Raw genomic sequence first — 24,336 nt, 5'->3', positions numbered from 1 at the left:
CAAAACGATTCTCAAGGATATTTTACATAACTAATGTCTAGAAGTTTGAAGGTGAAATGTACCTCATGGAACTGTAGGGGTTTAAATACTATCACAAAGGTTAAACAAGTGATGAACAGGATAAAGTTATTTTAAAACATTTCTTGCAAGAAACCCATCTACTGGGTGAGGATATTTCTAAAATAAAAAGAAGATGGCAAGGCCAGGTGTTGTCAGCGCCTTATACCACCCATGCTAGAGAGGTGATGATATTAATTCATAAATCTGTCCCAATACAAATAAAAAATATAATTAAGGACCCTGCTGGTAGATATATCATAATTCAGGGTATGTTATTATTTGAAAATATAAATCGGATTAATGTGTATGGCCCAAATACAGATGTATAATAATTTGTTTCTGACTGTTTCAGATCTCTCTGGGCAATACATACTAGCTGGTGACTTTTACTGCACATTAGATCCAGGAAGAGACAAATCATCAGGCTTGGATAATACTCACACTAGATCGATGGAAGACAATAAGCCATTTTATGAAATAATTAAACTTGTTGGATATATGGAGACATAGTAAACCCAATGAGTAGAATACTCCTGTTATTCCAGCACTTATAAAACACACTAACGTATAGATTATTTTTTGGTTTCAGCACTACTTATTTAAAAAATGTACGACTGTCAGTATAGTAGTATAGTAATATCTGATCATGCAGCTATTTCACTCACTTATACAGATACTAAACTTGTGAGTAATCCCCCAAAATGGCGTCTTCAACCAGGATGGATGATAAACAAATCGACATGTACTTTGTATGTAACACTTCTCAAACGTCTGCTAGCATAAGATGGGAGGCAATTAAGGCCTTTCATAGGGGTCAAATAATTAGCTTTACCAGCTAAAAAAAAAAGAGTACACGATTAGAAATAAAGACATTAGATGAGAAAATGTAAGAACTTGAAATGGATCTCTACAATAAAAAACCTAACTCTAACGATATACACAATTACTTCTACTTAGAGCAAAGTACAATGAAGTGTCAGCTAACAAAGCAGCAGTTAATTTAATGAGACTTAAACAATCCTTTTATGACCAAGGGGAAAAACCTGGGAAACTTTTAGCATGGCACATTAAACAACAACAAACAGAAAGGTCTATTAACTTCATTGAAGATACAAACGGTAGAACCATAGTAGACCCTAAATACATTTTTGAGGCCTTCAGGGTATTCTATGAGAAACTGTAAAGCTCTGAGGGTACTTGTAATCTCGATGAGCAAACACAATTCCTAAACAACCTTAATATTCCTAGAATTTCAGAAAATGAAAGTAGTGCATTAGATGGAGAATTAACAAAAGTAGAAATCTTAGAAGCAATTAGCTGTATGCAGGCTGGAAAAGCGGCAGGTCCAGATGGCATACCTATCGATATTTATAAAAAATGTCAGTCCAAATTAATTTCACCCGTTATAGATGTTACAGGAGTCTTTCAGGAATGGTCTTCTCCCCACAACCATGAGGAGAGCCCTAATAACTTTACTTCCAAAACCAGGGAAACCAAACACAAAATGTGAAAACATGCGTCCAATCAGCCTTCTAAACTCAGATACAAAAATACTCAGCAAAGTTCTTGCAAGAAGATTGGAGGGCCTGCTACCTCTGGTGGGGGAGGACCAATATAGCTTTATTCAAGGTAGACAGGGCTTTCAGTCAACACTAGGCAGACAGTCAACACTAGCTTGAAACTCATACAGTACAAATGGCTGATGCGTACATACATCCTCCTGACAAGTTGCACAAGTTTAACGATAATATTCCTGATACCTGTATAAAGTGTACCGAGGCAAGAGGTACATTGTACCACTGTATATGGGAATGTATGAAAGTGAAACCCTTTTGGCAAGGTATTATTGATATGATTAACCAAATATTATCAAAGAAACTACCACTGGATCCTAAGCTTTTTATCCTAGGTATATATCCTACCAGCCCCCCCGTACAGAGCAGAGAGGTCAGATTCATAGACATGTGTATTTTACAGGCTAAACGTACAATTGCTCTTAATTGGAAAAATATCAATGAGCCAAGAATTTGGATGTGGGTTAAAGAAATGGTGTCAAATATGTCAATGGAAAAGATAACGTACATTGTCAAAAAAAAACTAAATACTTTTGAAGATGTCTGGAGACCTTTCACTAACTTCTTAAGACACAAGGTTAATGTTGGTAACATGCTACAACAAGAACAAGCTCTGAGGGAATAGGGTAGCATCATGATCTTCTAAATAGAAATGTTAAACTCTTCTTAACTGATCTAAGTATCTTTAAAAGAAACACAACCTTTTTTTGTCATTTTATTTTATTTATTTATTTTTCTTCCTGGGGAGGGGTAGTGGGAGGGATAACAGGGTGGAAACTGTTTGCTGTGTTTTACATGATTGTTATTAATTATGTAATCTGATGTAATGTCTAAACTGAAAATTTTATAAATATATCGTAAAAAATAGTTCTAAAGTCATAGACACGCCCAGCTCAATTTAATTCGCTGATTTCGGCCTTACTATTTGAGATATCAACTTTCGTTATATAACTTTGAAAGATAACGGTTCAAAGGTCCTTCACACCAAACGGCATGCAAATCCGTTCAGCGGTTTTGGAGGAGATGTCGTTAACGTGTTTTTCACCAAATTCAAAATGGAGGCCATATTGTTTGAGATATCAACTTTTCTTATGTAACTTTTAAAGATAACGGTTCAAAGGTCCTTCACACCAAACGGCCAAGCAAATCCATTCAGCTGTTTTGGAGGAGATGTCGTTATTAACGTGTTTTTCACCATATTCAAAATGGAGGCCATATTGTTTGAGATATCAACTTTTCTTATGTAACTTTTAAAGACAATGGTCCAGGGATCCTTTTCACTGATTGACAACCAAATCTGTTCAGCGGTTTCAGAGGAGATGTCGTTTAAGTGTATTTTTGTCAACAGCAAAATCGTGAGAAACATAGGTGATGTTTATAGCGCCCCCAAGAGGTATTTCTATATGGGACTTTTTCTGTCCATTCGTGACAGACAAATTTACATGTATGTTTCGTTTCATAGCTGTTTGATGTTCCATATGGGATTAATGGACTTCTAAATTCATAGGCCCGCCCAGCTCTATTTCATTCGCTGATTTCAGCCATACTATTTGAGATATAAACTTTTCTTATATAACTTTTAAAGATAATGGTTCAAAGGTACTTCACACCAAACGGCATGCAAATCCGTTCAGCGGTCTCGGAGGAGATGTCGTTAACGTATTTTTCACCAAATTCAAAATGGAGGAAAATCCAAGGGGCAAATTTGAAAGACCCCAGAGACTTATTTGGTCAACATGTGAAGGGGCATGTATGGAACTTGGCTGCATGACTCTATGTCATTCAGTTCATGAGATATGCATGCTCAAACCTTCAACATTTGACTAAGTGCTACAGCGCCACCATGGGGTGTATAGGTATAGTAATGGCCGAGGCCCTTCGGGCCTCTCAAGGCAACAAGTATGCAAAGTTTCATGCAAATTGAGCCACATATGGTCGAGTTACGGGCCTCTGAAAATGGGCCCGGAGAAAAATAATAATAATAATAATAAAACCAACAAAAACAATAGGGTACCGTACCTATGGTACTTGGTCCCGTAATAATAATAATAATAATAATAATAATAATAATAAAACGTACAAACATAAAAGGGTTCCAGCAACTTCGTTGCTTGGCCCCCTAATAATAATAAAACATACAAACATAAAAGGGTTCCAGCAACTACGTTGCTTGGCCCACTAACAATAGGGTACCGTACCTACAGTACTTGGTCCCCTAATAACAAAACGTAAAAACATAAAAGGGTTCCAGCAACTTCGTTGCTTGGCCCCCTAATAAAACGTACAAATATAAAAGGGTTCCAGCAACTTTGTTGCTTGGCCCCCTAAAATCCAGAAAATCACATTGTATGATTTTTAAGTAATTGATTTGCATTTTATTGCATGACATAAGTATTTGATACCTCAGAAAAGCAGGACCTAATATTTTTTACAGAAACCTTTGTTTGCAATTACAGAGATCATACATTTCCTGTAGTTCTTGACCAGGTTTGCGCACACTGCAGCAGGGATTCCTCCATACAGACCTTCTCTAGATCCTTCAGGTTTTGGGGCTGTCGCTGGGCAATACGGACTTTTAGCTCCCTCCAAAGATTTTCTATTGGTTTCATGTCTGGAGACTGGCTATGCCACTCCAGGACCTTGAGAGCCACTCCTTAGTTTCCCTGGCTGTGTGTTTCGGGTCGTTTTCATGCTGGAAGACCCAGCCACGACCCATCTTCAATGCTCTTATTGAGGAATGGAGGTTGTTGGCCATGATCTCGCGATACATGGCCCCATCCATCCTCCCCTCAATACGGTGCTGTTGCCCTGTCCCCTTTGCAGAAAAGCATCCCCAAAGAATGATGTTTCCACCTCCATGCTTCACGGTTGGGATGGTGTTCTTGGGGTTGTACTCATACTTCTTCTTCCTCCAAACACGATTTTAGACCAAAAAGCTCTATTTTTGTCTCACCAGACCACTTGACCTTCTCCCATTCCTCCTCTGGATCATCCAGATGGTCATTGGCAAACTTCAGACGGGCCTGGACATGCGCTGGCTTGAGCCGGGGGACCTTGCGTGCACTGCAGGATTTTAATCCATGACGGCATAGTGTGTTACTAATGGTTTTCTTTAAGACTGTGGTCCCAGTTCTCTTCAGGTCATTGACCAGGTCCTGCCATGTAGTTCTGGGCTGATCCCTCACCTTCCTCATGATCATTGATGCCTCACGAGGTGAGATCTTACATGGAGCCTGTTGAAGTGTGACCTACAATTCCCCGAGTTGGTTGATGAGAAGAGACACAAAGGAGACAAAAACCATTAACAGTAACAATGTACCTTTATTTGCCTGTTACAATCAGATACATGTACCTGGAGACACTGTGGCACTCAGTCCAACAGAGTCTGAACACTGTACTTTAGTAAGCAGTATTTTTACCCATTCTCACTCTATGTTTGGCTCGCATTATTCCCCTAATTCCTGCTTGACTAGTTCAAACTGGTTCTGCTTAACGACACACATCCCCTTGTAGTCGGGGTGAGGGCACCCTAACTTAACTTATTGCCTCCTACACACTTCCCCTGCATCTAAACTGGGCCCCTCACCTATGACTTAGTTAACAGTCTTATACTATGTGTGCCTAAGCTTAACCACAGCCTGTCTGTTATTTTCCACTACTCAGAAATACAGTTTCACTGAAGCACAAATATCACTCAGAAGTAAAAGCACACATTTCTTGATACAAAAGCATTATATATAAAAGTACAATTCCCCGACATGTTTCTGTTTAGTATTAAACAATGACTGTTTGCAATATTCTATTAAATTTGTAATTCTTTAGTCATGGTGATGCAACACTTTCAACTAGACGATTTTTTAATCCTCTTTTCTAAACATTGCTTTAAGACCATGATGTTTTCAGTAGTTTTGTTCCCGGAAGAGGATGACTGTGTGGCAGTAGTTCATTTCAAAGGAGGACTTTGCTCCTGGCCACGGCACAGCATCACCAGCAGGAAGCCCTTCAGCCCTTTATAAGTCCCTTATAAGCGCAACAAGCATGCAGGTAAGTTTGAAAACGTACATAGAGGACCACCCCAAGGATGTACATTTACACCACAACACCTTGTGGATTGCTGTCCTGGAGGTATGTGAATTACATGTCGATCTGGTAATTGCTGCAATGTTTACTTGGTTTCACCATATTTACGTATTCACCAACTTTTATGTTTATTTTTAGGATGCAGCAACACAGTACTCCACGGCACCAGAGTGGTACTACATGGCACATGAAAAGGGCAGCTGACGGGCAGCTGGGACAAGACGTTGGAGTTACAAGGGACCTGCTGTGAATGACACAGCTCCAGCACAAAACCACAATGCCACAATGCCTGGATTCCAGGCCTTGTTTATTTAGTATTGTATTATGTTTATTTTGTACTTTTTCACATTCAAATACTGTGATTTTTCTATATATGTTGCTGGAGAGATGTTTTAATATAATTCAATTCATTTGCACATGTTTATTTCGTATGCGTATAAAAATGCACATGCTTTTTGTATGCATCTTGCACTATTTGAAATAAATTGTTTAAATTTAATTCAGTTCATTTTCGTTTGTAATGACTGAAATCAAATTACTATAAATAAAAGCTAATATTGGGGCATGAGGCATCCTGCTGTGTTTAGTGCAAAAAAGTGGCTAGCCGCGGTGAGCCACTGATCAGGGTATTGTTGGAAGACTGAACTCTATGATGGCAGTGTAGAAATGAACCATTATAGTCGTTGGCAGGTTGAACTTTTTCAGCTGTCGCAGGAAGTACATCCTCTGCTGTGCTTTCTTTGTAAGAGAGGTGATGTTCAGTTTGCACTTAAAGTCCTGGGTGATGGTGGTGCTCATAAAGGACTCCACAGAGTTGACCTGGGAGCCACCCAAGGTGATGAGGACTTCTACTGGAGTCCACTATCATCTCCCCAGTCTTTAAGGCATTGAGCTCCAAGTTGTTCTGACTGCACCAGGACACCAGATGGTCCATATCCCACCTGTAGGTAAACTCGTCCCCTTCAGAAATAAATCAGATGAGGGTGGTGTCATTCGCAAACTTCAGGAGCTTGACAGAGTGGTGACCGGTGTGATGGCAATTCAATCGGTCAGAACTTTCTAAGGAGTAAGTACAGAGACAACGTTCTCTTGGCACAATTAAACGTTTATTTGCAAATAGAGAGACGCGTCAAACGCTTACAGAATCATCCGAGGAGTCTCTAACTTAATACATGACAATCATCAGTACTTATAGTGGAAAAAGGGGTGTGGTAAGATGCTGCCCATCTTAGGTTTTACCCAAAGGGAGGGCTGTCCCCCCACCTTATCCATCCTGCCATAATGATTATTGTTGTGTTTACCTAAAGGGGTGTTTACCAACTGCCCCTACTTCCACCCAAAGGCCACATTCCTAAGGAACAAAGGACTGATACCTTTCTTGGTCTACGCAGAAGAACAGATGTTCAAAGTAACTAGTGATGCTGATGCTGATATTTATACAGAAGTGTGTCACAATCAAAGAAAATAGTTACATACCAGGCAATAGAAAAGCAGACATTTCTCAAATGCACCTTAGTTCAAAATGTCCATAACCCCGGAGGTGCAGCTGATAGTGTACAAGGAGAAGATTAGGGGGGACAGGACACAGCCTTGGTGGGAGCCAGTGCTCAGACAGATGCTTCCCCAGCCTGCTGCGTATGGGGCTGCGTAGCCTTTTGGACAGGAAGGCTGTAATCCACCTGCATGTGGACTTGGCCATTCCCAGTTGAAATTGCTTGTCCTAGAGCAAAGTGGGAATTATAGTGTTGAAGGCAGAACTGAAGTCCATAAACAGGATTCTGGCATAGGTTCCAGATGCTGGAGGATGAAGTGTTGACCGCATTTTCAACAGACCTGTTGGCTCTGTAGGCAAACTGCAGTGGGTCTAGTATGGGTCGGTGATGGTCTTGAGGTGGGACAGTACAAGGCACTCAAATGACTTCATAACCACAGAGGTCAGGGTGACGGGTCGGTACTTGTTAAGTCCTGTGACCCTTGGCTTTTTGGGGACTCGGATGATGATGGAGGACTTAAAACAACCTGGGATGCAGCATGTCTCCAGTGAGGTGTTGAAGATGTCAGTAAACACAGCAGAAAGTGTATCTGCACAGTGCTTTAGGGTGGATGGGGAGACACCGTCAAGTCCTGCTGCTTTTCGGGGGTTCTGTCTCTTGAATAGTCTGTTAAGGTCCCCCTCCAGGATTGAAAGTTGCATTGTAGTGGCAGAGGTGGGGATGATTGGGATGGGTGAATGTGAATGGGCCCTGATGGTGGGGGGGTTGGTATTGATGGCTGGACACACAGGGAGAATGTATGTTGTCAGGACTGCCCTTTTGTCTTTCAAATCTGCAGTCATAAATGGAGTGAGGGGATTTAGGCTTGTAGTTGGTAATCTGTTGGAGGCCTCTCCAAACAGAAGCAGAGTCGGCGGTTGAAAACTACTGTTCTAGTTTTTCTCCATACAGGCGCTTGGCACTGCCTTACCCAAGCTGTATTTAGCCTCTCTGTACCTGTCTCTGTACCTGCTCCTGAACACCTCCTCCTCTTATGAACGCAGCCGTTTGAATTTAGCTGTGAACCACGATGTGTTGTTGTTGTAACTCACCCTGGTCCGTGTTGGTACGCAGCTGTCCTCACAGAAGCTGATGTATGAAGTCACAGCGTCAGTTTACTCATCCAGACTAATAGTGGAAGACCTAAACATTTCCCAATCAGTGCATTCCAGACACACACACAGAGCCTCTGTTGCGTCACTGCTCCACATCTTTGACCTTCACACAAAAGGCTTGGAAAGGTTTTTGTTTTTGCCTGTACTGTATGTGGGTATTAGATGGACCATGACATGGTCTGAAAGTCCTAGAGCAGCGGGGTACAGTGTGATAGGCATTATTGATTGTAGTGTAGTGATCCGAAGTGTTTGCCTCTCTGGTTGGGATTTACATGTTTTTAAATATTTTTTATTACTGTTTATATTTCAGGGGTTTGTGGCTTAGGTTACTTTTGTTGAAGTCGTCGAGAACAATAACTACGGAGTCCGGGTATGACTGCTTCGCCTGGAGAATCTGTTCTGCTGACGTTGTGTCTCATGCACGTTGGCTGATGGTGGAATGTAGACACTGACCAGGATAAATGATGAGAATTCCTTTCGGGCTGTAGAATGGTTTGCAGCTGATAAAAAATTATTCCAGGTCAGGAATAGAGAGCCATAGGATGGCAGTCACATTGTAGACCCAGCTGTTGTTACTGTAGAAATGTATTCCTTCTCCTTTCGTTTTGCCAGTTTTGTTCTGTGTCACAATCTACCCGGAAGATTGAAAAAGAAGTTTGTTGCTGAGTGAGGAATATTCCAGGTAGCAGAGTCTGTAGTCTGTAGAACTTTCTAGCGCCCCGGCACGCTTACCTCTGTGGCGGAGTTTCACTGCTTGACAAAGAGCAGATGTAGCTTTGACCAGAATGTCCAGTAATTCAACAGATTTTACAACAAAGTCCGGGAATAAATCCTCAGGTTTTTTTTCTCCATGATGTTCATGAGCTCTTCTCTTGAGAAGAAAGTCTGAGAATTGTCTGATTTAACACCCAAAATAAGACCACCGACAAACCGAGGCAAACATATGTGACCATTGGTGACTATCCTAGGTCTGAAACATCCATTACTTTTATCCATGTTCTTTTTTCGATTATCAGCTAGGCCCCTGGAATTATAACTAGCTATACTTAATTTGAGGATGCTTACCACTCTTTAGATGTATTTTGAGATATATTTATTCTTACCAGTCCATTTTCCACAAGATGATTTTACTGTTATAGATCTTCCATTCAAGCAAAAGCTTCTAGTGACTCCAAGTAACCTGTAGGTGTCCAACAGATCCCCCAACTGTTGGGCTTGACATTCTTGTGACTGTTTGGAAATGCCTGTACATCTGTATGTCAGGACTCTTTTGGTACTCAACTCTTGAGGAACACTGCCTATTAACACTGACCATTGTATGAAAAAATAATTTTATGCATTGCTGGCTCCAGTTACACAGTTCATATAGGTCCCTACTAGCTATGCTTCCCAGTAAATACCTAAAAACATTAGAGTTTTCAATTAGAGTTTCTCTTGCATGTCCTGGAAGGCAGAACATGTACTGGAAAAACTCTCCCAGCACACACTCTCTGAGGTTCGAACCTCTGTAGCTGGCGCAATGCCGAACATTTTATAAAAACACAAAATAACATGCATAATGACAAGGGACGCCGACAGGAAGGACAAGGACCAAGACAGAATTTAACATTTAGGACCCAAACCACAGACCCCATCTAAAACAAAAGTCTGTGTTTATTGCTCCAGACGGTTGGAGATGACTCTGCTTCAGACCAGTCAATATGCTCGTAGCTAATAATGATAGGGTCATATCCTAATGGAGGATATTCAAGTCACTGCAGATAGGTGGTGTTAAAACTTGCATAGTGCACATTTAAGAGTTTTAGAAATACGTTTTCACGAGGCACATACTTTTTGAAGTTCTCCTGGTTGTGTTGCCCATCAGGTTGCTGCCGGATGATTCCTGTGGCTACTGCCGACACCCCACCCGATTGTCCCAGTCCTGTGTACCTGGTAATGCTGCAGACTTAGATTCTGTTTTAGGACTCTGGTCAAAGCTCACTAGCTTTTATTGACCTGCTAGACATCTGATCATGCAAAAACATTGACGTGGTTATGTATTATTATAATCTTCACCTAACACAGCCAGAAGAGGACTGGCCACCTGTCAGTGTCTGGTTCCTCTCTATGTTTCTTCCTAATTTTGGATGCTACAAGGGAGTTCTTTCTAGCCATTGTGCATTAACTGGTGTTGGTTGCTCTTTCAAGCTGGGTGTCTGTAAAAACACTGTGACAACTGCTGATGTAAAATACATATTTAACATCAACCAGTCCTCTTGGAAAGGGAATTTGGAAAAACATTTGTAAAAGCATTTTGGGAGTAATCTGTTCCAACAAAAAAATAAAAAATCTGTGCCCATCCCTAGTTAGAACCATACAATATATGGCCCAGCATTACCAGTTAATATACTGTAATGTCTATGGGCCACAGTTTCAGGCAGTCATCGAATGCAGAAAATTGAAGTACTGAATATGACGGCTTTGTTTAAATGTTAAGTGTTGCTATTCATTTGTCTAATTCCTTTTGTTCCCCAAAAATGGCAGGGGGTTAGTTTCAAGTTGCAAGTTTCAAGGTTTATTTGTCAAATGCACCCACAACACAGCGTCATCCTGCACAATGAAATTCTTGTGACATGGCACCCGACAACTATGTAATGAGAGTTAAGAAGTATATATATGCAAAAATATAGCCAGACAAAGAAATTAAGCAACACCATACATAACACTGTACACTAGCAGCAGTTCAAAAAGAGTACCCTAAACTAGGAGCAATATTGGTAGTAGTATTGAACATAATAGATATGGCAAGTATGGCAGTAATATACATAATGTAAACTAGCAGCAATTTGGTAGAAGTATTGAATATTATAGATATATATGAAAGTAATAAGCTTACGAGTGGCATAGCACACTACAACTACGTAGTGAGAATGATAAATTAATGATAATAAAAAAGTATATACACAGCAAAAATATAGCAAGAAGATAAAACAATAATATGAATAACACTGTACATTAGCAGATGTTTAAAAATAGTACTGTAAACTAGCAGCAATATATGTTGTGGTATTGAAATTATAGATATGGCAAGTCTGGCAATAATAGACAATGTAAACTAGCAGCAATTTTTGAGAGAGTAAATGGGGATTTTGAACAGTATGGTAGAAGTATTGAGCATTATAGATACATACAGTATACCCACTTTTCCGGGCACCATTACACCACTGCATCTGAGAGAAATATGCTTATGAATGGTACATGCAAGGATTTATTTCAATGCCCACAAATGCACCTGAAAGGACATCAGAGCATCTGGAATGTTTGTGTGTGATCAGTATGATCATGGATCAGTGTTGCTGGTTGAGGAGCATGATGGACTGAGGAAAAAAACTGTTTGTGGGTCTGGACGTGTGTGCCCCGATGCTCCGATAGCGTCTACCAGACGGCAGCAGTGTGAACAGACCATGGCCTGGGTGGCTTTGAGCTTTGATGATGTTCCGTGCTTTCCTCAGGCATCATGTATGGTAGATGCCTTGCATGGAGGAAGATGGCAGCCGATGATGCGCTCTGCAGACTTTACCACCCTCTAGAGGGACTTGTGGTCTGCAATGGAGCAGCTGCCGTACCAGGCAGTAATGCAGCCTGAGAGGATGCTCTCAATGGTGCATCTGTAGAAGTTGGTGAGAGTTTTTACAGACAGGCCAAATTTCTTGAGTCTCCTCACAATGTAAAGCTGTTTTTGCTGTTTCACCCTGGCTAGTGGGAGCATTATTGCTGGCAATCCTCCCCTCTGTACCAGATTCAGTGAAAGTGTGTCCCTTCTTTAAATGTAAATGTATTATTTCCTGCAGATCATGGAACATGTTAAATGACAGCCTTGTGAGGTCTGTGTGCCCTCACAGATTTCAAACGTTAAAGGTGAAGCATTGAATATACTGCCATCATCCACTCCTGTTGATGCTCCCAGATTTTCTGCTGCTTAGTTGTGTCTGGGGTCGATGCCAGTCAGTCTGAAATGCCTGTCCTTCCAGAGCGCGGTGCTGGATTACATTTTGCCTGTCCTTCCAGAGCGCGGTGCTGGATTACATTTTGCCTGTCCTTCCAGAGCGCGGTGCTGGATTACATTTTGCCTGTGCTTCCAGAGCGCGGTGCTGGATTACATTTTGCCTGTCCTTCCAGAGCGCGGTGCTGGATTACATTTTGCCTGTCCTTCCAGAGCGCGGTGCTGGATTACATTTTGCCTGTCCTTCCAGAGCGCGGTGCTGGATTACATTTTGCCTGTCCTTCCAGAGCGCGGTGCTGGATTACATTTTGCCCTGCTGAAGTATTTGTTTGCCCTCCCGGTGCATGAGGAATGGTCTGGCTAGATCTACATTAACTAGAATAGGAACCAAGCAAGCCCAGTCCGGCCGACCCTCAATTAGAAGGGATACATGTTGTTGCCCTCGCTGGATTTGAAATGGGGTCTCCTATGTGAGAGACTGTGTCTTTACATGTGCAGAATGTCAGTATACCTCTGCATTGTTAATCCAGTTAGTCAAACTCCACAGTTCTCGATACTAGGTCCCTACTTGAGCTGACATCCAAACCAACAACAATTATAACAGGGTTGCTACACTACATTCAATATGTTAAATTAGAAAGAGATTACTGTAGATGGCTAGCTATACAGTAAAACAATGATTTCATTAACATCACGCAAAGTTAGAAAGTTTTAACCAGACATCGTTGAGCATTGTGTTAAACTGATTAACGTTTCTTATTAAGAACGTATGGCTTTTGCCACTGGCCGTTTTAACAGCTTATTAGCCAGTAATAGGCCTACTAATATCTTCTAACTTACTACTCGGAATAGTCATAAGAATTGAACAATTGCTAGTGAGACTGAAGACAAACTTTAAAATGCCAAAGCAATTTAATTTCATGCCTCAACAACATTCATTTTCTTTCATTCGTGAATGACATTGATACTATAACTATCAATATAGGTGACAAAATAACTGACTTTTTGTCAAGTGAAAAGATGAGAGAATTGTGGAAACCCCTCCTCTTTTCTGCACAAGGGTTTGTAATCTATGTTACCCCAAAAAGCATGCATGGATGCTCACTTCGAAAATACACCAGAAATAGTCACAATATTACCATAGATAAATCTATTTTAGGCTTACTACAATGTAGCTACTGAAGGTAGCCAGCAAAGTTTTTGTGTATCCTGAACAAATCCTAAGGCTACATTTATTTTCACTGCAGCGAGGTTTGAACACTAGTCCCCTGCATGGCAGTCTAACCACTACGCCATTTAACAAGGGTCAGTCAATCAGTCAGCCACTCACTAACTAAAAATCATTCACTCTTCTTGGCCGGCTCAACAAAATAGAATGAGCTATACGTGGCTTCTTTCAACTTGTTTCAACCTGATGTTGTATCTATACTCTGAGTCATATCCTATTGAACTCGCTTTACTGAACATCTCTTGGAAAAAAGCCTGGTTGTTGCCCCACATATTACTTTGAGTTAACTCTAGGAAGTCAAGGAGGTTTCTTCAAAGATTATCCATAAATATTATCCTGCAAATCACTATATGAAAAGGTTTAAAAAAGCCATAGGACTATCTTCCAATTGTACCCTTCTTTGATGAACACCCAGGCACAGTGGTGCATTTGTTTTGGCATTGTGCTCATGTTAAAAACTTGGCAAGCTGATTTATAATATTCATAATAACTTTATCGTTCTCTAGGAGGACGTATTGGTTGGATTTTTTAAAATCTTTATTAGAAGTAATGGGAAACGATTTATATAATCAATTAAATTATTCTATATTCATAAAAGTAGGTTCCGAAAACCACGTTTACTTCTTTTGCAAGAGGAAGTTAAACAACACGTGAAAACAATCAAATACTCTACCAACAAAAATGCACTTAAGATCATATATACTTTTTAAATGTGTCATTGTACCCCGAAGCTTTTATATTCATTGTATACCTGCGATGTACCCCGGTTTTCCCTTGTGTTCCCTTTGTACAAACAAGTAACCAAAACAAACAATTCACCTCAAACACTCAGCTGTTCCCATTTATTAACCAGAGGCTTCTGTGTGTTTTCATTAAACTTTATAATTGAATTCAATATTTTAATAATTGCATTCATTCTAGCGCCATGCATTCAACCATCAGTTCTATGCATTGATTTTCTGCTGCCTAAGGCTTGATCTATTTATCTATGCGTATGTGAAACAGCTTTTGGTTAGAACAAAACTGGTGGACCAGGGATCCTGCTGTGGCTGCCAGCCATTTACTTGAACAAGTAATTAATTATAACTTGGGCCCGTAAAAAGAGTTGTTCAAAAATAATGAATAATTTTAACTGTATATCACTAAGAAGCAGCACTGGCAATGACTGCAGGCTTTGGTGCTGATGTTTGGGAACCCAGGCCATATACACAGGATGGGTGTGTATGGCCTTCAGACTGCACACCCACATAAGACAAAAGCAATGAGGATAGTGAGGTACTGCTCTGTGTCAGTGGCTCATGGGAAGACACTAATAGAGAATGCACTAATTATATTCTTAATAAGCCTTGATGCAGGCATCCTTTCTTACATTATAATCCTATTTAAATATGCATTTGATTAATGGGCATGTGGTGTAGTTACTGTGCTGGTACTTACGCATGGTCCAACAAAATGTGCCATTTCAAAAGTAGAAACACTTCAAAGTGTATGTACAAAAAAATATTTACTGTGGTATTTTCCCATGAAGGGAAGCCAACACAAATGTTCCTTTCCAGACCAGCGACACTAGGCGGGCAACTCAAGCTAAATAAAAGCCTTTGTAACATAAAAAAAGAGGGGAAGAGTCAACAGTCAACTGCTTCCAGAGAATCCAAATTCATTCACATTTAATTTCTGGTAAAATAAGGGTAATATGTTTTCAGGAAAACAGTCCCTGTAAAATCAACTGGGGCTCTGACCATTTTTATTGACTGTGTGACTGATAGGGTGGGTAAATCCCATGATACCTCGACAAAATGTATACACCCATTGTAAATATAGCCATTACACAAGGCAATGTAAACATTGTTGCTGCGAATTCAAAAAACCTTTGATCATGTTGTTTCAGGACAGTATCTCCCCTACCCAAAGTATACCTGGGCAAATGACAAGTAAGGAGTTAAAGAGATTATTAGATCTTGTATGAACTAATAACCACTGAAATCATTTGTTTCCATGTTTAATTCTGAGAATGTTATAAGTGCAATCACTATAATTTGCAATAGTTATTTAGTTACATTTATCACAATATATTATAATTCATTGACTATATAATATGCATACCAAAACATTAAACACAGTTTATATTGTGGGTGGACAAAATAATGGATAAACTACATAGAAAGGGACTGTTACTGAAGTAACCAAATCACAATTTCAAACACAGCCTCATAGGCCACATTAGGTTGATTGCTAATTAGCAGTACATATGTGACAGCTATAAAAGAGGTCTAACTGTTAGCACTTTGATGGTGGAGTTTTTAAAACAAAATCAGCCAGCTAGAAGAAATCTAAAGAGGCCCAATAGTTTTTCCATTTGTAAAGAGGAAACAGTGGTCGCAAGTTGAAGCTGACCGACAGGGATAGACAGACACTTAACAGAATATTTGCTAAATCCCCCAAAAGCGCAGCCTACAAAATTAACACAGAACTGAACAAGCACCTCTGTGACTCAGTTTCAATCAAAACGTTGAATGTTGAGCATAGCAAAAATGTATAACTAGGCTGCCATTTGGAAACTGATTCTTTACAAGAAGAACACACAAATATGTATAACTTAGTGTAAGGAGTACAAAACCTGGACCCCTGAGCCATGGTGAAGTATGATAAGTTATCTTTCATCCTATTTCCTATATTCAGATGGATTTACGTTGGGTGTAAGACAAAGGATGTCTTTAGCACCCAACCTCTGCTGCCAACTGTGAAACATAGTGTGTGATCTGTAATGGTATGGGCAGCTGTCCAGAGCCATTGCTCTGCATGGTTGTATAATGGCCTAGGAATATGAGGCTATTTTGCAGGAACCCTATGGCACAAACACATCAAGATGTTCCAATATTCCATTATCATAATGCCCCAATAAACACTGCTAAACCAAGCACTAGACTATGACATCAAACACCTTCCATGGCCTGAACAATCACCAGATCTGAACATCATTTAACCTTTACGGGTGGTTCTGGAGTGTGAAGTAGATTTGCACCTTCTTCATCTCTCAAAGGAACTGGAGGCTTTTCTAACTGAAGAATAGTGCAATATCCCACCACACAGTTCAGAACTTGTCTCAACATTCCAAGAAGGAATGGAGCTGTTCTTAAGGCAAACAGTGGCCCTACTACCGTATTAGTCCTTGTAATGAATTTATTGTTAGATGTTTCTGTAATTTTCTCACGCCATGTATTTGAGTCAGTGTGTTGCCAGTCTCAAATTCATAGACGGAGGTATGTAAACAATGGTTCATTATGTAAAAAAATAATAATGTTTTGTACCAATCACAGATTGCCCATTTAATCACAGAGGCCTTTACAGCAACAGATGTCATGAAGCAGATCTTGAAAGGTATACACCCACACACTAAATATTTGTTTTAAAGGCACAAGCTAAAATAATATGAATTATTGTCACATGGGAGTTTTACTTATTCAAACATGTCTTGGAGACAGATTTGCCATTAAGGCAAAGATTTATCAGATTGGTATTGCTAGTCTCTACTCTAAACCTTAATCCCTAACTTAACTACCTTTTATTAAAACTTAACAGTGATTATTTTTGGAACATAAACTCTGCCATTTCCATTGACTCAACAAATAATGTTTATTTCTGACTTCAGAAAGTGCTTGAGTTAGTGTTTGCATTAGTAATACTGTAAACTGAAAATGATTAGCCTACCAGCATTTCTACAGATCTTTCCTGTGCATTTTCAGTTTATTTCAGATCATATGACTGCAAATCAGACATTTTTGAAACCCTGGATATAGTTTATGTACAAACCTTATTTTTTTAAGGCTGGTTAATATTTCCTTATATCATACTCTACTTGTGTCTGAATTTGTGTCTAATTGCATTTGTTGCTACATATGTTAGAAATCAACCTTTTCGTATAGTGTTTGAAATAATAACTGTGAACCCGGTCCTCAAGGGAGATAGTAATTTAATTATTTATTGCAGCATTTGATAGTCAATTGTTCATAATGTTATAAACTCGATCTGATCAAACTCAATCTCAAAGAAACTTCTGGTTGTCCTCTACTTTATAAACAATGCAACTCAGAATACACAACACAGTACTGTAAGCCCATTGGCTAAATACTGTCACTCTTTGACTTAACGTGACTTCCTGTGGACAGATAAACAGATGTTCTGTTGTCAACTAAACATATACTTCAAAACGTATGAGTCACTTGATCACTCCTTTCCACGTGAGGAGGTAACCCTCATGCTGCCATCCCTCTACAAGCCGGCCAATGCCTTCGTTGCTCCGAAGGGAACACTTGAGGGCATGTTGGCCCAAAATGTCACGTTCAAGTCTCCACCACAGATTGTATGGACATTTTATAGAAGTGTGTTAATTTGCCAGCAAGTTCAGTTGAGTTTGATGCCTTGAACATAACTCCCTCATCTGAAGCGTGCTGCGTCAATGAATAGTAGACTATTCATGTTCAAACATGTTCAATTTCAGTGGAACAGCTACAAAACCGTTTTCTTTGTGTTTGAAGTCTTCAATGTGTCCTTTTTATAGCAAGAGAGAACTGGTTATTAAATGTTTCTTTTTTCTTTTTTTAAGTATAAACCATTATTGTTTCATGACTGTATTCTTAGGTGTTTAATGACTAAATCTGTTTTGAAATTATTCCGAAAAATTACATTTTGAAACAAAAGATGTTTATTTACAAGAAACTAAAATTGACGAATGAAAACATTTTCCCTGCTTATACAGCTCCGGAAAAAATTAAGAGACCACTCTTTCTTTCCTTTCCAAAAATGTCAAAAAAGAAAAGTTTTAAATGAGGAACAGAAGGGTTAAAATTAAGAGATTACTGCAAACTGAACGCTTATGTTCCTCACTCAAAACATTACTAGTCAAAATATTTGGAAAAAGGTGCAGTGGTCTCTTCATTTTATTGGAACAACCACTGTAAAAGAACTATTAACACCTCCCAATGGTGTAGTAGTTAGTGCATTTGACTCTGGTTCACAATTTTGTGTAATGCACAACCATGTATATAAAAGGGTCACGTCATACAATTATTGTCTTAAATGTATTTTGACATTCATGGTATGACGGTGGATGTATAATATAGTTGTGCGACAGCTGTAAACTGACTGAGTGGAGAGACAAAAGCTGAGAGATAAAAACTGGAAAGTCATAGGGGGAATTGAACCAAGGTCAAAACAGTAAAAATTAGGAACATACCCACAAGACTGCAGGGTCTAATGCTAACAATCACTATTAGATTTTTCCTGAAATACAATGTGGGCAACAGAAAGAGATACCAGCCAAACATAACAGCAACCCCCATGATTGGTTATAGACGAGGGTAATAATGATATTGTTGAAATAGCTTCCCAAGCTTGAAACACCCAGCTCAGCCGCCTGCTGCAGAAATTGCTTGTCTACGCTACATCTCCATTTTAAATGAATGGGAGCTTGGGGCCTGGCTTTGGCAGGTGTCTGCGCCATAATGGGCCCAGTTCACTAGGCATTTTAAACACGAAATTTAGGCTATCGAAATGTTGCCTCTAATGAATTGTCAATGGAGTCTTGTGACTGTGTGCGCTGGGTGTTGTGAGATAACTGGCAGTGCGAAGCTGGCATGAGATGCGCAGGAAAATAGAGCTCCCCTCTACAATATACAAATGTTAGACAATTTGGGCAATAGCCAATCAAAGAAAGGGTGTCTGTTTCTCCTTTCCGCAGTATCCCTGTGAAAGCTCCTACCATACTATCTTTCCTACAACCAAAATGGATGAAAAATTTATTATTGTGGTGTCCGGACTTCCAGAGCTGCATAATGTTCAAAGCGGGTGAGGCAGGACATGAGGCACAGAGTTAGGGAACATCCTTTTAATATTTATCCTCCAAGTAAATGAACAGAAGAACAACAAAAGGAGAGTATGACCGCAAACTGAAGAGATGCAAAACAGACAGCCAGCTCAAAACAATGAACAACAAACAGAAAGGCAAACCGAGCAACTTCAATAGGGTCCCCAATTAGAGAAAACAGTACAGCAGAGATGCCGAAGCAGGACAGGGAGACTGGAGGGGCTCATCAGCGGCGGCAGTTACTTGTCATCCTTCCCCTCTGGGGGCCAAGTAGTAGGGGCCAATCTGTCGAGACACTCCGGAGGCAATGGCGGTAGGGGCTCGTCATCCCACCCCTCCAAGGGAAGCTCAGGGGAGAGCACCGGTGCAGGAGCCCTGGGGCATGGTGCCGGCGTAGGTGGCACCCGGTCCCCGAACCTGGAAGGTGGAAGAGGCTCTCTGTCCTCCTCCAAAAGCTGCAGGGGCTCTCTTCAGAGCCTCCACATGTGTGGTGCAGGAGTACCTGTGAAAATGCTATTTATTGACTTCATCTCAGCATTCAACACGGTAATCTCCTCTAGGCTGGTCAAGAAACTCCATGACATAGGGATTGACCCCTCTCTCTGCAACTGGTCTTTGGATTTCTTAACCAAGAGACTGATCTTAATCCATCAATCAAATTTATTTATAAAGCACTTTTTACAACAACAGTTGTCACAAAGTGCTTTTACAGAAAACCCCAAGGAGCAAACAACAGTAATGTTGAACATTGGTGTTCCACAAGGCTGTGTGCTGAGCCCCCTCCTGTACTCCCTCTTCACCCACGACTGCGTTCCCGTACACAGTTCCAACATTATCGTCAAGGTAGGCCTGATTAGTGACAATGACGAGTCAACCTACAGGGAAGAGGTCAAGCGGCTGGCCGCATATTGCGCTGACTACAACCTGGCCCTCAACTCAAAGAAATCCAAGGAGCTCATTGTGGATTACAGGAAAAAGGCTGCAGTCACGCCCCAGTCCTCATTGATGGCACTGAGGTGGAGAGTGTCCTGCTTCAAAATCCTGGGTGTCCACATCTCAGAGGACCTCTCCTCTACACCTCAGCCCTGGCCAAAAAGGTGCAGCAGCGCTTGTACTTCTTGAGGAAGCGGAAGAAAGCCCGCCTGTCCACCAACATCCTTTTGAACTTTTACCGCTGCACAATCGAGAGCATTCTGACAAACTGCGCAACAGTGTGGTTTAGCAGCTGCTCCATAGCAGACCAGAAGGCCCTGCAACGGGTGGTGAAAAGCACCCAGCACATCACTGGTGCCCAACTCTCAGCCATCGTGGACCTCAAGTGGAAGCGGTGTCTGCGCAAGGCACACGGAATCATCAGGGACCCTTCACATCCATGCTAAACTGTTTGCCCTCCTACCATCAGGTAGGCGGTACAGGTCTCTTCGTTCCTGCACCAGCAGGCTCAGGAACAGTTTCTTCCCATCTACTGTAACCCTGCAGAACTCTGTGACCCAGAGAACTCTGTGACCCAGAGAACTCTGTGACCCATCACTCACCATACCCCCCACCCCCCCCGCCTCTCTGGGACCTTTGTGATGGTAATTCCATTGATAGGAACTCTTAATGGAAGTAAGTACAGAGACAAAATTCTCTTGGCATAATTAGTTTGCAAATAGAGCTTCAAAAGCTTACAAAATAAACCTGTGAGGAATCTCTGAGGAAAATACATAAACAGTCAGTATTTATTACAGTTAAAGGGGTGCGGTAAGATACTGCTCAGCTCTCTTATGACAACAATACATAGGTTTTACCCACATAGGCTGTCCCCCAAACTCATCCTTCCTGCCCTAGGTGTTTATTGTCAAGGGGTAGGGTAGCACATCGTAAAAGACAGTCAACCACATTCCTAAGAACAAATGACAGATAACCTTATTGGTTTGGGCAGATATGGTCAGAGGTCACAATGATCCACTGATATCATTCAGAAACAAATATCAGAGTTACATACCAGGTAATAGAAAAGCAGACCTTTCTCAAATGTACATTAGTTCAAGACTTTCCATAACACCTTGTTGCACTACTCCCTTTTACTACACTGACACTGCCTTGCTATGCCTGATATTGGAGATTTTCAGTTGTTAAATGTACATCTCTACCTCAGGAAATTCACTATCCCTGCATTTTAGTTGCACATAAACCCTGTACATTCAATTTGCCTCTTTGCACATTTAGAATTGCCATTGTGATTGCATTTTTACAGTAGTTACACACGCATGTCTACCTCAGGACCTCATTGCTGCTATTTCTGCATCTTGGGTGCACATGCTACCTTAATACATTACTCCTTCATTTGCCTAGTGTGCACATCTTGAATGCCATTCTGAAATTGACATTTGTACCCGAACAACTATTATCCCACTTGTAACATACACTATACCTAATACTTGTAAAATGGCTGTCCTCCTCTATTTGCCTCATTGCAGATAGTATTGCACATCTACACATTTCACTGGTAATGTACAGAGACCACAGCACTTTTTCTTTCCTTTCCAAATAATTTGAAAAGGAAGGTTTTGAGTCAGGAACAGAAGCATTCAATTTGCAGTTGTCTCTTAATTTTAACTCTTCTGTTCCTCAGTCAAAACCTTCCTTTTCAACTTTTTTGGAAAGGAAAGAAAAAGGTAAAGTGGTGTCTTCATTTTTTCCGGAGCTGTACATATACTTAATACTTGTAAATACTTGTTCATTTTCTGCCCTACTCTATTTGCCTTATGGCACATTTAGTATTGCCATTTGTACAGCATTTGCCTTCACTGCACATCTACACATTCCATTGATAATATACACATACTTAATACTTGCAAATACTATTTTCTGCCCTCCTCTATTTGCACTTCTGGTTAGATGCTAACTGCATTTCTTTGTACTTTATTTGTACTGTTCAATGACAATAAAGTTTAATCTTATCTAAATGATTTGCACATCATTGCATTCTGTTTTTATTTGTATTTTACGCAGCGTCCCAACTCTTCTGAGAATTGGGTTGTACTTGAGTATATGGCCTAATATAGGAAAGCTTTCAGCCTATCAGCATTCAAGATTGTAACCACCCAGTTTGTAATGTGGTCTTTAAATATAGCAATACCAAAGTATATAGAGCATAGTGTACTACAGGCAAAGTGTTTTTTTTGAATGGATATGTACTAATTCTGATATGCTAACACTGGAACACAACCAATGTTTATTGAGAGCCAGTAACTCAGATCTAAATAGAAAGGGAGGGAGGGAGGGAGAGAGGGAGATTTATTATTTTAGAGGAGTATCTGATTGACAGGAGCTGTAGATAGACCTCAAAAGGACTGGCATCTGAATCTCAGCCGGGGTTTCAACATGTACCAGTGGGACAAACTAGCATCTGTCCTGCCAGCCAAGCAAACTTCCCTCCAACTGTATTGACTCATCATCCTCCTTCCTCTTCCCTCTCTTTTCTCACCCAAAATATATTAAAGATCGAACTCTTTACTGCACTGTATTGTGTTATTTATTGAGAACAAAATGAGGTAACAACGGTCAATGGAAACCAAAATCACCAACTTACTGAATAAACAACTGAAATAAAAGTTAAAAAAAATCAATCACAGGCTGTTCCAACTTGTGTGAATTTCAACTCATAATATGACTCAGTAGTGTGTATGGCCCCCATGTGTCTGTATGCACTCCCGAAAATGTCTGGGCATGCTCCTGATGAGACTGTGGATGGTGTCCTGGGGGATCTCCTCCCAGACCTGGATCAGGGCATCAGTGAGCTCCTGGACAGTCTGTGGCACTACTTGGCAGTATCCATTCCTCCTGAGACCAGGTTGCAGCATCAGATGCACAGATACATAACATCCCAGAGGTTGTCAATAGACCAATTTGGGGTGGACATCATGGTTATGTCACTGAAGTTTGGTGGTGGCAGAAAACTACGGGAACAAGACTAAGGAAACAGGCAAGATCCTCGGACTAAAGGAAAAAAATATCTTGTTGTGCTGCTGGATGTCAGAATAGGAATGCAATAAAAGACTGCCTTCATTTTTATAGAATATCTTTGTCGAAGCCACCCTTTGAAGCTAAACGCAGACATTTATGCCATTAAACAGACAGACTTGACTGATTAATTCATCCAGAATGCTTTTCTCTGCAGTGCTCATTTTACATCAGGCAAGGTTTTGTCCACTGTTTATCACACACAAGCAAAACCAATGATGTAGTTATAATAATAATGATAAATTAGTAACAGCAGCAACCAGCTGGCATTCTCAGTAGGCTATTTCACAACGTTAAACACCACTGACCAGCATTAGCAACATTAAGCAGAATTAGCATGCAAACAAATTGAATTGCTCATATTTATACAGTTTAGCTTACATCACTCAGTATTTATGCAAGCATTTAATGAATTAATAGGATATATGGTAATATTATCTGTGATCTGACATTTACTTTACAAGATAATTGGAGAAAGCATCCGGATGATCCATATTCATATATGTTGTAAAGAGGTTGCACTAACTTTCTGCCGCTAGTTTGTCTCCGCCCACAAAATCTGTCATCCCTGTTTACTAACACAAAATGGGTCAATTGGACTCAGATCTGGGGAACATGGGGATCAGTCAATGATATCAATGCCTTCGTCATACAGGAACTGCCTACACACTCTGGCCATAGGAGGAACCCAGTGCCCACTACACCAGCATAAGGTCTGACAATGGGTCTGAGGATTTCGTCCCGGTACCTAACAGCAGTCAGGGTAACATTGGCTGTGCGACCCTCAAAGGATTGACCTCCCCAGACCATCATTGACCCACCACCAAACCGATCATGCTGGATGATGTTGCAGGCAGCATAACGGTCACCGTGGCGTCTCCAGACTTTTTCACG

Source organism: Esox lucius, chromosome 17 (assembly GCF_011004845.1).
Source record: "Esox lucius isolate fEsoLuc1 chromosome 17, fEsoLuc1.pri, whole genome shotgun sequence".
Classification (NCBI taxonomy): domain Eukaryota; kingdom Metazoa; phylum Chordata; class Actinopteri; order Esociformes; family Esocidae; genus Esox; species Esox lucius.
The sequence above is the reverse complement of the archived record's forward strand: the minus strand, read 5'-3'. Positions refer to the sequence as shown.